This window comes from Zosterops lateralis (genome assembly GCF_965231275.1).
Source record: "Zosterops lateralis genome assembly, contig: HAP1_HAP1_SCAFFOLD_64, whole genome shotgun sequence".
Classification (NCBI taxonomy): domain Eukaryota; kingdom Metazoa; phylum Chordata; class Aves; order Passeriformes; family Zosteropidae; genus Zosterops; species Zosterops lateralis.
Genome location: NW_028154604.1, coordinates 208,351 through 221,211, shown reverse-complemented (window position 1 = coordinate 221,211; position 12,861 = coordinate 208,351).

Sequence of the window (12,861 nt, the reverse complement as noted above, 5' to 3'; positions counted from 1 at the left end):
AGGTTTATTAGTAACCACACACCCCCGTGTGGTTCCAGTTTCCTTGGCACTCCCAGTATGAGCCAAGTCATTCCCAATTATTCCCCAGTATGGTACAATTTGCCCCCAGCAGGGTCCCAATTGCTCCCAGTTCCTCCTTCTTTCGTCTGCTGTGTTCCCAGTTCTCCCAGTTACCCCTAGAAAACCCCCATCACTCCCAGTATGATGCCAGTCTCTCCCAGCAGGGCCCCAGTCACTCACAATTGGTCCAAGTTCCCACCAGCACATTCCCAGTGGCTCCCAGTGTGATCCCAGTCACCACCTGCATGGTCTCAGGTACTCCCAGTATATCCCAGTTGCCCTTGTAGTCATTGCCAGGCACTCCCAGTTCCCTCAGCATGGTTCAGTTGCCCCCAGTTTTATCCCAGTCCCTGCCAGAACCTCCCAGTTGTCACCAGTATGCATCCTGTCATTCCCAGTTTTCCCCAGTTCCTCCCAGTGTGTGCACAGCTGGTTTCCTGCGTGGCTCTGGTAGCTCCCAGTAACCCCAGTCAGGATCCCATCACAGAATCACAGAATGTGTAGGTTGGAAGAGACCTTCAAGATCATCGAGTCCAACCCAGCCCCAGCACCTCAACTGGATCATGGCATCGAGTGCCACATCCAGTCTCTTCTTAAACACATCCAGGGATGGTGACTCCACCACCTCCCCGGGCAGACTATTCCAGTATTTAATCACTCTTTCTGTGAAAAACTTCTTCCTACTATCCAACCTATATTTCCCTTGTCACAGCTGAAGACTGTGTCCTGTCCTTCTGTCAGTTGCTGCCTGGACAAAGAGACCAACCCCCAGCTGTCTGCAACCCCCCTTCAGGAAGTTGTAGAGAGTGATAAGGTCACCTCTGAGTCTCCTTTTCTCCAGGCTAAACACCCCCAGCTCCCTCAGTCGTTCTTCCTCTGGCTTGTTTTCCAAGCCCCTCACCAGCCTCGTTGCCTCCTCTGGACACGTTCAAGCGTCTCAAGGTCCTTCCTAAACTGAGGGGCCAGAACTGGACACAGCACTCGAGGTGTGGCCTCACCAGTGCTGAGTCCAGGGGAAGAATGAGCTCCCTGCTCCTGCTGGCCACACCATTCCTGATCCAGGCCAGGGGCCATTGGCCCTCTTGGCCACCTGGGCACACTGCAGGCTCATGTTCAACCGCTGCTGACCAGAAGCCCCAGGTCCCTTTCTGCCTGGGCACTGTCCAGCCACACCATCCCCAGCCTAGAGCACTGCAGGGGTTATTGTGGCCAAAGTGCAGGACTTGGCACTTGGACTCATTAAACTCCATCTTGTTGCACTCTGCCCACCCATCCAACCATTCCAGGTCTCTCTGCAGAGCCCTCCCACCTGCCAACAGATCAACAAATGTTCCCAGCTTAGTGTCATCTGCAAATTTACTAATGAAAGACTCAATACCCTCATCCATGTTGTCAATACAAATACTGAACAGAGCTGGCCCCAGCACAGACCCCTGAGGAACACCCCTGGTGACTGTCCCCAGCTGGATGCAGCACCATTCCCCACCACTCTCTGGGCCTGGCCATGCAGCCAGTTCCTAACCCAGCAAAGAGTGCTCCTGTCCAAGCCCCGGGCTGCCAGCTTATCCAGGAGTGTGCTGTGGGAGACAGTGCCAAAGGCCTTGCTGAAGTCCAAACAGACATCCACAGCCCTTCCTGCATCCACCAGGCAGGTCACCTGGTCATCAAAGGAGACCAGGTTGGTCAAACACGACCCACCCCTCCTAAACGCGTGCTGGCTGGCTCTGACACCCTGGCCATCCTGGAGGTGCTGTGTGATGACACTCAATATAAACTGCTCCATTACCTTTACCAGGTACTGAGGTCAGGCTGACTGGGCTATAATTACTGGGATCCTCCTTCCCACCCTTCTTGTGAATGGGTGTCACATTGGCAGCTTCCAGTCACCTGGAACCTCAGCAGTGAGCCAGGACTGTTGGTAAATGATGGAGAGTGGCTTCACAAGCTCATCTGCCAGCTCCCTCCTCACCCTGGGGTGGATCCCATCTGGCCCAGAGATTTATAGTGTCCAGTCATCTCAGCAGTTCTCTGACTGCCTCCTCCTGGATACCAGGAGCACCATTCTGCTCCCTGACACCATCAACCAGCCCAGGAGGGCAGTTGTCCTGAGAACAAGTCATCTTCCCACTGAAGACTGAGGCAAAGAAGGCCTTAAGCACTTTTGCCTTCCCCTCATCTGCAGCTACTATGTTCCCTCCCTTTTCCAACAGAGAGCAAAGGTTGGCCTTACCTTTCCTTTTACCATTAATGTATTTATAGAAACATTTTGTATTGTCCTTTACAGTAGTTGCCATTTTGATTTCAAACTGACCTTTGGCCTCCCTAATTTTTTCCTACATTCTCTAGCAGTACCTGAAATACTTCCTGAGCCCCCTGACCCTCCTTCCAAACATGATGCATCCTCTTTTTATTCCTGAGTTCATCCAAAGCCTCATTGCCCATCCAGGCTGGACGTTTGCCTCATCAGCTCATCTTTTGGCACACACGGACAGTCTGTTCCTGTGCCCTCAAAACCTCTGTTTTGAAGAACACCCAGCTTTCCTGGACTCCTTTCTTTTTAAGAGCTGCTTCCCAAGGAACTCTCTGAATAAGTCTCCTATATAGGCCAAAGTCTGCCCTCTGGAAGTCCAGTGAAAAAGTCTTATTGATGTAGCTCCTGATTTCACCAGTTATTAAGAACTCTATAATTTCATGATCACTCTGCCCCAGTTGTCCTCCAACCACCACATCTCCCACCAGCCCATGTCTGTGAACAACAAATCTAACACAGTCCCTCTCCTGATGGGCTCACCTAACAAAAAGTTATCATCCATGCACTCTAAAAATTTCCTGGACTGCCTCATTTCTGCTGTATTAAGTTCCCAGCAGATGTCTGGCAGGTTGAAGTCACCTACAAGAACAGGGGCTGATGATACTGAAACATTCTCCAGCTGCTGATAGAATAAGTTGTCCACCTCTTCCTCCTGGTTGGGTGGATGATAACAGACTCCCAGTAGGATGTCAGCCTTGTTGGCTTTCCCCTTAATTCTTACCCACAGCCATTCAACTGAATCTTCATTAGTTTCAATACCTATTGCATCAAAAGCCTTCTTAATATAAAGGGCCACCCCTCCACCTCTTCTCCCTTTCCTGTCTCTTCTGAAGAGCCTGTAGCCATGGAGTGCAGTGCTCCAGCTGTGTGAGTCATCCCACCACGTTTCTGTGATGGTGACTACATCACAGTTTTGCTGTTGCCCCATGACCTCCAGCTCCTCCTGTTTGTTACCCATGCTACGTGCATTGGTGTACATGCCCTTCAGCTGGGCTACTGATTTCAGCCCTAACTCAGGCTTAGCACCCTTGGGTCTGCTTCCAGGCAGCCCAGCTGCATCCCCTTCCCCCTTCAAACCTAGTTTAAAGCCCTCTGAATGAGGTCAGCCAGTTCCTGAGCTAAGAACCTTCTACCCTTAACAGAGAAAGAACCATGAGGTTGAGCACTCTCTGAATTCACAGCCCCCCACCCGTGGGATCATCACCCCCCATCCCACAGGTGACCAGGGAGGGGGAGCTGGGCCCAGATATCCTGGGGGGTCCCTGGGTTGGGTTTTTTTGGGGGGATATCTGGAGAATGGAGAACTCCAAATCTGAGTGGAAAATGCCCCTTGGGGGGACATTGGGGGGGTCCCAGTGGCAGCTGCTGGCAGAGGCAGCCTGGAGGAGCAGAGCCCTGTGTCCCCCAGGAGCCCAAAGTGGGGAGCCCAGAGAGGGGGGAGCGCCGCGATTGGCGGGACCCTCAACAGCCTGGAGAGGGGCAGGGGGGACTCCTTGGACCCCCTGCACCCCAAAGCAGAGAATAAGGGGAGAAGGGACCTTGGGATCCCAAAAACCTGCAGCATCTCTTTGAGGAGATGGAAAAGAGGGGAACTTCTCATATTCCTGGGAATCACAGCAGTCGGGGTAGGTCAAGGACCAAGTAGACGGGGGACCCCCATTCAAGTGTTTCCCCCAGAAGCTGGGACAGGGGGAACCCTCGAACACCAAAGATGACAGAGGAGAGACGGGGAACTGCTGGGAGGCATTTTCAGGGCTGAATGTTGATGTTTGGGAGGTTTTTCTGGACCCCAAATGGGCAGTCACCTCTAGAGATGGACTTAGGTAAAACCTTAAACTCAACTTGCTGATCTCTTGTTTTCACCCCAAATCAGGACCTCCCATTCCAAAGCATTGGCCAAGTGGAGGAGGAGGCTGCAAGGAAGAGGAAGATGTCCCAGGACAGCCAGGCAGGTGAGGAGGAAGTCAGTGCCCCTTTCCCCCTCTCTCCTGCTCCATCTCCCAGCCCAGCACGACCCCCGGCTGCAGGACAACCCTGCTGCCAACACTGTCCTGCTGGGGATGGACTGGGGGGATTGTCCTTCCTCTTCCCTCTGGCACGGAAGCAAATTCCGTCCTCTCCTTGTCCTTCCTTCCCCAGACAAGGAGCTGAGGATGGAGACCAGGGAGGACAAATCCCCACGAGAGAACCTCATGGATGAGGCTGTTTTGAGCAGCTCCACAGTGCAAGAATCCAATGGGGAAGAAAAGCCCGAAAGATCCCGCATGAGAAGAGGCTCTAAACCCATCCCAGGGGCCTCTGAGGCGGAAAGACCCTCCCTGAGCCGGGAAGGTGGACAGAGCTTCAGCCAGGGCTCTGAGCTGGTCCATGAGCAGCTTCATGATGGGGAGAAGCCCCACAAGTGCTTGGAGTGTGGGAAGGGCTTCAACCAGAGGTCCCAACTGATCAGCCACCAGCGGATCCACACTGGGGAGAGACCCTATGAGTGTCCCCAGTGTGGGAAGAGGTTTAAGACCAGCTCCAATCTCCTCAGGCACCAGCGGATTCACACTGATGAGAGGCCCTTCCGCTGCCCCGACTGCAGGAAGGGCTTCAAGCGAAACTCCCACCTCGTCACCCACCGGCGCATCCACACTGGGGAGAGGCCCCACGAGTGTGGGGAATGTGGGATGAGCTTCAGCAGAAACTCCCACCTGATCTGCCACCAGAGGATCCACACCAGAGAACGGCCCTACCAGTGTGAGCAATGTGGGAAGAGCTTTAGCAACAGATCCAACTTGATCCATCACCAGAACACCCACGCTGAGGAAAGGCCATACAAGTGTGGGGAATGTGGGAAGGGCTTCAACCGGAGGTCCAAACTGATCATCTGTCGGAGAAGGGAGACACTGACACCATATGGTCATCAGCAGAACTCAGTTTATTTAAGTACAGTCTTGAGTTATATACTTTGCTTAATTAACTCATACATATTGCAAAAGCTAAGCTCCTAATTGGTAGTGACTATACAATAGTTTACTTCATGTTATATCAGCATATTGCAACAGTTTGTATCACCTTGTAGCATTTAACTCCTCTTTCTCATGATCTCAGTTCCTCTCCCTCATCCTCATGCTGGCCTTGTCCTAGCTTCTAGTTCTGAGATCCATTGTGTCTTTTCTGAAAGCTATTGTGTCCTTTATCTTCTTCCCATTTCTCAGCCAGCTTCTCAACCTCTCCACAATTCCCCCTTTTTCTTTTAAGAATTACTAGCATTAAAGACTGACTACACATAGAAATGACAATTAAAATCATAAACAAAAATCATAGCTCATCATTGGTTATCAGCTATTATCATCATAGGCACTGTTGGAAGCCAAACTTTTATATTTTTGTGGTTAACACATAACTGTCTGTTCCACTCACAATGCAGGTGTTCTCAAATTCAGCTCGGAGGTTTCCTGATCACCGACCTGCAGATTTCAGAAGACGAGTCCTGGATCCTTGGGACTCGTCTGTCCGAGGTGAATTTGCAAACTTACATCGCTATTAAATCTATTCGACTGTGGCCTTTTCCTTCTAACCATTCTTCAATTAAATCTTCCATATTTTTCCCGTTTTCTTTTTGTGCCAACAGTGTGTTATGCCACATTTTAGTCATTGTCTGTTTCATCACTTGTTGTATACACGAACAAAAGCATGGAATACAAACAACTAGCATTATAAGCACAGCTAAACACAACAGTCCAAACATGAGTAATGAACGCAACCATCCTGACAATCCTAAGCTTTTTAGCCAATCGAAAATATCCCATCCATTGCTAACTTGTAGATGTTGTGTCAATTCCCGAAGCTTTTGAATTTGTTTATGAATTGATTGTGAGTGATCAGACAAATTCATACAACACATACCTTCAAAGTCTTCACACCCATGTCCTTGAGCCAATAGTAAAAAATCGATAGCCGCCCTGTTTTGCAAAGTGGCATGACGTACAGAATCAACATCTTGTAACAAGTCAGCTAAGGCTATAGAAGTAGCATTAGTTTGTTTTGCAAGCCAACACCCTAATTTTCGCAAACTGGCCAGAGCGTGAGCGGTACCAATCCCTGATACCAAAGAACCAAAAATAGTCTGAGTTGGATTCCAGAATTCCACCTTATCACTACAGTCACTAGTAAAAGCATGTGTCATCCGTTTAACCCTATGATGCTGTAGATACCTTGTATAAATCATTGTCATGTTTGGGGTTAACAGTGTCAGTCTCCCCAAAGTACAGGGACCTCCCTCTAATTTGGATGGTATACCTGCCCATGCTCGATCTCCACAGATCAAAAACACCCCCCGTGGCAGTGTGATGGGTGTATTAGACGATCGTGACACTTTCACAGAGGTGTAATTACACCATTGCGGACTATTACGATATATCGGTTGGGTGGCGTTGACCACTATGGGCAGGGATTGATTATACCCAGTTCCTCTAAAAACACTTGTCCAATTAAAATAAAAGCATGCATCTGCTTTGATTGAACCCAATATTTCCAACTCTTGGGGCTCCAATCCAGCTCCTGGGAAGTAAGGGACCACTTGATCCCACCGATTAGTATAGTTACGTGGTTGTGAAGAAGGGCACGACAAAGGCTGCAAATTGGGACATGGCCATTCCTCCAAAGGCACTCCCACCAAACAAGTAGAGAAGGGATTACCTGGAGAACTTAAAGATAAACAAATTGCATCCTGACCTGTTTGATTTGCCAAAGTTACCCATACATTTTGTTTTGGCTGTGGAGGAACATAAAAACAATAACCTATGCAGATATAACCAAATGCTCCCAATAACTCCAAAGGTTTCATCATTTTTTCTTATAATGTTTCCCAATAGATAATCGTCTCAAATTATCAATCTGATTTTGTAATACTTGCTCCGGGTCTTGGCCTTGTCTGATAGGCCCAATCCACCTTGCATCCCTCAGTGGTACCTTACTACAACATTTTGCTTTTACAATATGAGAATTTGTCAATATGTGTCGCTTCCAAAGCAAAAACCTAAATTCCCATCTCATCCATGCTAAGATTATTTGTTCAGGAGAATCATAAACCTCTTGCCAGCGGTCTATTGATATCCCAGATTCCCTTTCAAAAGCGTCAGCCCAATCTCTTCGTCTCAGGACTTCCGATAGACACCTACGACACAGCAATTCAACAATAAGCAATTGATTAGCCCAAAATAGCCTATTACATAAACCACATTTAAAAGCTATCCATGCACTACATAAACGATTATTGCATGCTGCACAAGCCTGTTGATTCCAACAACAAAATTGCTGTGCTGCTGCTTGGAACCAACTTAACCAGTCCAGAGGAGGATTCAGTAAGGCTGATTGCGCATCTTTATCTGTCGTCGCCAAGATGTCCAAATACGGTCGCAAGACAAGCGTCAGCTTCTGTTGAATCCTGTTCTGATCCTCTAGAGATAGACGTCTCCACAGGTTGTACATTTAGGGCTGGTTTGATCCACTTAGCTGGAACCCACAGTGTACCTGCTGGAGTAAGCACACAAACATAACCTCTTCCCCAATATATGACTTCTGCAGGGCCAGACCATAAACCTGTCTTTGGATCTTTGTAATGGACCCACACAGAACATTGTTTCTGTTTCTTGTCAGGTGCTTCAAAATGTTGTATTGCAGGTGGTTCTTGGCCCTCTCCAAACACACATAAGTAATTTAAAACATAAAGCACCTTAGAAAGTCTCTCTTGTGGATCTGCTATCCCTTTGTGTTTTGCTAAGTATTGTTTCAATGTACCATTGGCACGCTCTACAATCGCTTGTCCTGTGGGAGAGTGAGGAATACCTGTGATGTGCTTAATTCCCCAATCTTCTAGAAATCGCCCTATTTTCCTGCTAACATATGCAGGTCCATTGTCTGTCTTGATTTCCTTGGGCAATCCCATTACAGCAAAACAGCTTGTTAAATGTCTAATCACATGTATTGCTTTTTCCCCAGCTTGTGCAGTTGCCCAAATAAATTTACTATATGTATCAATAGTGACATGTACATATTTGAGCCTTCCAAATTCTGCAAAGTGAGTTACATCCATTTGCCACAATGCATTACTTTTTAAACCTCGGGGGTTTACACCACAACCTAAACCCACTCCTGTATTGTGAAAACTGCAAGTTGGGCATGCCCGCACTATTGCTTTAGCATCTTGTATTGTGATTTTAAACTCTCGAACCAGCCCCTTAGCATTTTGATGCATCCTATCATGAGATATTCTTGCTTGCAATAATTGATTTTCTGTGCTGTGCATCACCAGTTTATCTGCCCTGGCATTGCCTTCTCCTAATCCACTGTCCCACTTATGACTCCTAATATGGATAACACAATATGGCTGACTTCTCTGAGCTATTGTCCTTCTCAATTGTAAAAGCAACATATAAAGTCTCTGATTTTGAACTTCCCTTATTGAAGCATCTTCAATCCTTGTAGTAACTCCTGTAACATAAAGAGAGTCTGTTACCACATTTAATGGGTCTTCCAAATTGCCTAAAGCCCAAATTACAGCAACCAGTTCCAATGTCTGTAAACTGTCTTGTGGAGTAGCGTCTATCAGTTGATGTCTCCATTTGAGTCCATCTTTCCACGTCACAGCTGCTTTTCGAGATTTCTTTCCTGCGTCTGTGAAGGCTGTAAGTCCATTTGCTATGGGAGTGTCTGAACGCAATGGTGTGACTATCCAGTCCCAGTCTTTTAACCATTGCAATTGGCGGGGAGCAACCGAACCTGTTAGTATTTGTGCTCCAGACCCCAATAATGCTACTTGCAATTGTTCTGAGTTAAGTAAATACCAGTCTAAAGTCTCCTGTTTCATCGGGAGATACATTTTGTCTGGTTCTACTCCCAAGAGTTCAATTACTCTCATGCGGCCTTTTTCAATAAGTTTTGCCATCTGCTCTATTTTTGTACTAATTGTTCGGTGAGTTTGCAATGGTGGGGAGAGCCACTCCAAAACCCTCAGTTCCCCAGTTTTTGGTTGCAATTGGACTAAAGCTCCCAATAAATGATGCAACGTGGACCACAGAATAAGTCCAACTGGCTGGTCCGGAATACGACGCGAGACAAACCCTTTTTGAACACAGTCTATGATGCTCTGAAGCGCTTGACGTTGTGTTTTTGTAACAGTGATAGGAGTAGCAGGGTCGGTACCTTTTAACAATGGGCGCAACACCTCCAACAAGGAGTTAGGTATGCCTACCACAGGTTTCAACCACTGTAAATCTCCTAAAAGTTTCTGTGCATCTGTTAAGGTAGAAAGTTTAGTATGCAGTTGCAATTTCTGAGGTCGAATAACCTGTTCTGTAATTGACCAACCCAAATATTTCCAAGGGGCCGTATGTTGAATTTTTTCATCTGCAATTATCAGAGAAGCTCTAGCTAGTGTCTCTCTGATCATCTGTACATGTTGTGGGGAAAAAGGAGTGGGCTGCGAGAATAAAATATCATCCATATAGTGATAAATAATCACCTCAGGCCACTGCTGTCGTAATGGCTGTATCGCAGCATCAACATATAATTGACAAAGTGTGGGGGAGTTCCGCATTCCCTGTGGAAGAACCTTCCATTCAAAACGTTTATCTGGTTCCCCACGATTAATTGCAGGTAAAGTAAAGGCAAATCGCTTGGTGTCCTGAGGGTGCAAATGAATAGTAAAAAAGCAATCTTTTAAATCCACCACCAAAAGAGACCAGTCTTGTGGGAGCATAGCTGGATTAGGTAAACCTGGTTGCAAGGCTCCCATAGCTTCCATTTGAGCATTCACTGCACGCAAATCATGTAACAGTCTATATTTTCCAGATTTCTTTCGAATAACAAAAATGGGAGTATTCCATGGACTAGTGGACAGCTGGAGATGACCCTGACAATATTGTTCCTCCACTAATTGATGAGCATGGATTAAACTTTCCCTTTTTAAAGGCCATTGCTTAACCATCACTGGGGTATCACTTGTCCAGGTGAGTGGAATTGGGAAAGTCCAAGCAATGGCGATTACCCTAAAGGGTGCTGGTTTGACAGTACAACTCCAAGCTGTGACAAGATGTCCCTTCCGATTAACAATTGTACTGTCGGGGGCAAAGGCACCACAGTCAATACTGTAACTAATGTTTGTCCATCAATTGTTATTGAGACCAGGGGAGTTTTCTTGGCTAAGGTAAACCCCCCGACCCCTGTGACTGTATCTGTGGTATTTTTTATTGGCCAATCAGAGGGCCAATTCTCAGGGGAGACAATACTAGTATCTGCTCCAGTATCCAAAAGTCCCCATAAGTCTACTGACTTCCTGACATAAGTGATTGTGACTTTAGTCTTTGGCCTAGTGCTTAAATCCAGTGTGAGCATTGCTACCCCTGACGAACCAAATCCCCTTTCTCCTCGCAACTCTTTTTGTTTTGGCATTAATCCTGTTGTAATTTGTGGCAAAGGTATAAATTGAGCAATACGTTGACCTGCTTCAATAGCAAGAGGAGGATATAGGGTGTAAGCCATTATTTGAATTTCTCCTGTATAGTCAGCATCAATAACTCCTGTTAACACAGTCAGTCCCAAAAGTGTCGTTGAAGATCGCCCCAGAATCAGCCCCCCATAATTTATTCCTTGTATTTGTATAGGTCCAAACACGCCCGTTGGAATTTTAGTGGGCCTCGTAGTCATTAACGTAATCTTTATTGCTGCTGCCAAGTCGAGTCCCAGGCTCCCTGCTGTGGCTGGCTGAAGGCAGGAGGTGGCGGTAGAGCGGGAACGGGCGGTGTTGCTACGGCGGCAATTTGTGTCTTTGCGCGGCTGCCTGAGTTCGCGCTCCGCCTGAAGTTTCCCGATCGTTGGCGGCATGCAGAGGAGTTATGAGAATCACTCTGACAGGATTGACACCAAACTCTAGTTGCTCTGCAATTTCTTCGCATATGCCCACTGCCTCCACATCGGTAACATCGTATGGAAGGTGGCTTGTGATTTGTAGAAACCACAGGAGCTGCTGCTGAGGCACGGAGAGGAGCAAGAGCTGCAAGGACTTGAGCCTGATTTGACTCTGACTGTTTTTGTAACCCTTTACCAATTTCCTTTCCTAATTCCTTAATTGCCTCAACTATAAAAACCTGTGACCCTACAGGCTGTAGCGACATTCTTTCTATAGCCTCTTCAATAGTCCAATTTGCACCCAATGTAGCTAACACTCTTTTCGTATGATCATTACTATTCTGCAACACACACTGCTTAAGCAATATTCCATACATATATTCTGGAACACCTGCTCTCTGGATTGCAGAAGCAACTTTATCCACAAAATTTCCAAAAGACTCATCTCTTCCTTGTTTGATTCCCATATACATAGGTATCCCAGAACTATCCTTTACAGCATCCAAAGCTGCCCTCACCAATCTCATAGCCTCTCTTATTTTATCCGGACCCATAATCATCTGAGCTTCTGTTCTCTGATAAGGTCCCAATCCCATCAGTTCATCTATTGTTATCCCATGCAACGGATCTCCTGCCCCTCTTTGTACTGCAACAGATTCATTAACCTGTGCTTGCCAATGTGCATTAAAAACCAATTGTTGATGCTGTGTGAGTATCAGCTTTACCACACTTCGCAAATCAGTAGGAATCAACAGCTGAGTGTTAAAAATATAATTTAGCATCTGTCGAGCGGGCTCACTCTTAAAGCCAAATTGACTAACAGTCTGTCGCAATTGAACCAACAATTTCCAATCTAACGGAGTATATTCTCCTACTTGAATCGGATTACCTTGTGCATCTACACCTTGCGTATAAGCCACTGGGAAAGCCCATAGCTTTCCTGCATCAATCTGCGCCTCATCTCCCTGTTCAAAGCCATGTTTTGCTACTGCATTCCATGCCTCTTTGCGTTGTCTTACCCTCTCCTCCCACAGGCTATTTTGTAATTTAGGGACAAGGGATAATTGTGGCGCCTGTGGCTCACTAGACACCTGCGATGACTGTGTAGATATTTCGGGCAGAGGCGCAGAGGGTTCTACCGAACTACTTGTGGCTCCCGATGTTCCCGGCAAGGGTATCAGCACTTTTGTTACAGCTGGGGCTTTTGGCTCCTCAGTAGCTGCATACTGTTCATTCCTAGTTTGTGCCTTTAAGGCTTCTTTAGCAGCCCGCTTTTCAGCCTCTTGTTGCAACAAAGTATTTTGAACAATTTGCCATGTCTTAGCTAACTTTTTTGCTGTTTTATCCTCCCCCAAAACTAAAGTAAATAACTCATCACCTAACTTTTTCCACTCGGTGAGCTCATGTACCGAATGTGGATTAACAAAATAACCTTTAGCATATCCCCATTCTAACAACCCCGGGAGGTCTTTCCTTATCTCCTTAACCCCCCGTTTCTCTAACCCTGTCATAAATAAATCATATGCTGCTTGCCTGTCCATTATGTCGTCAGCGCTGTTGCAACTCTCCGGCTTCGGCAGCACGTATGGCTCAGGACC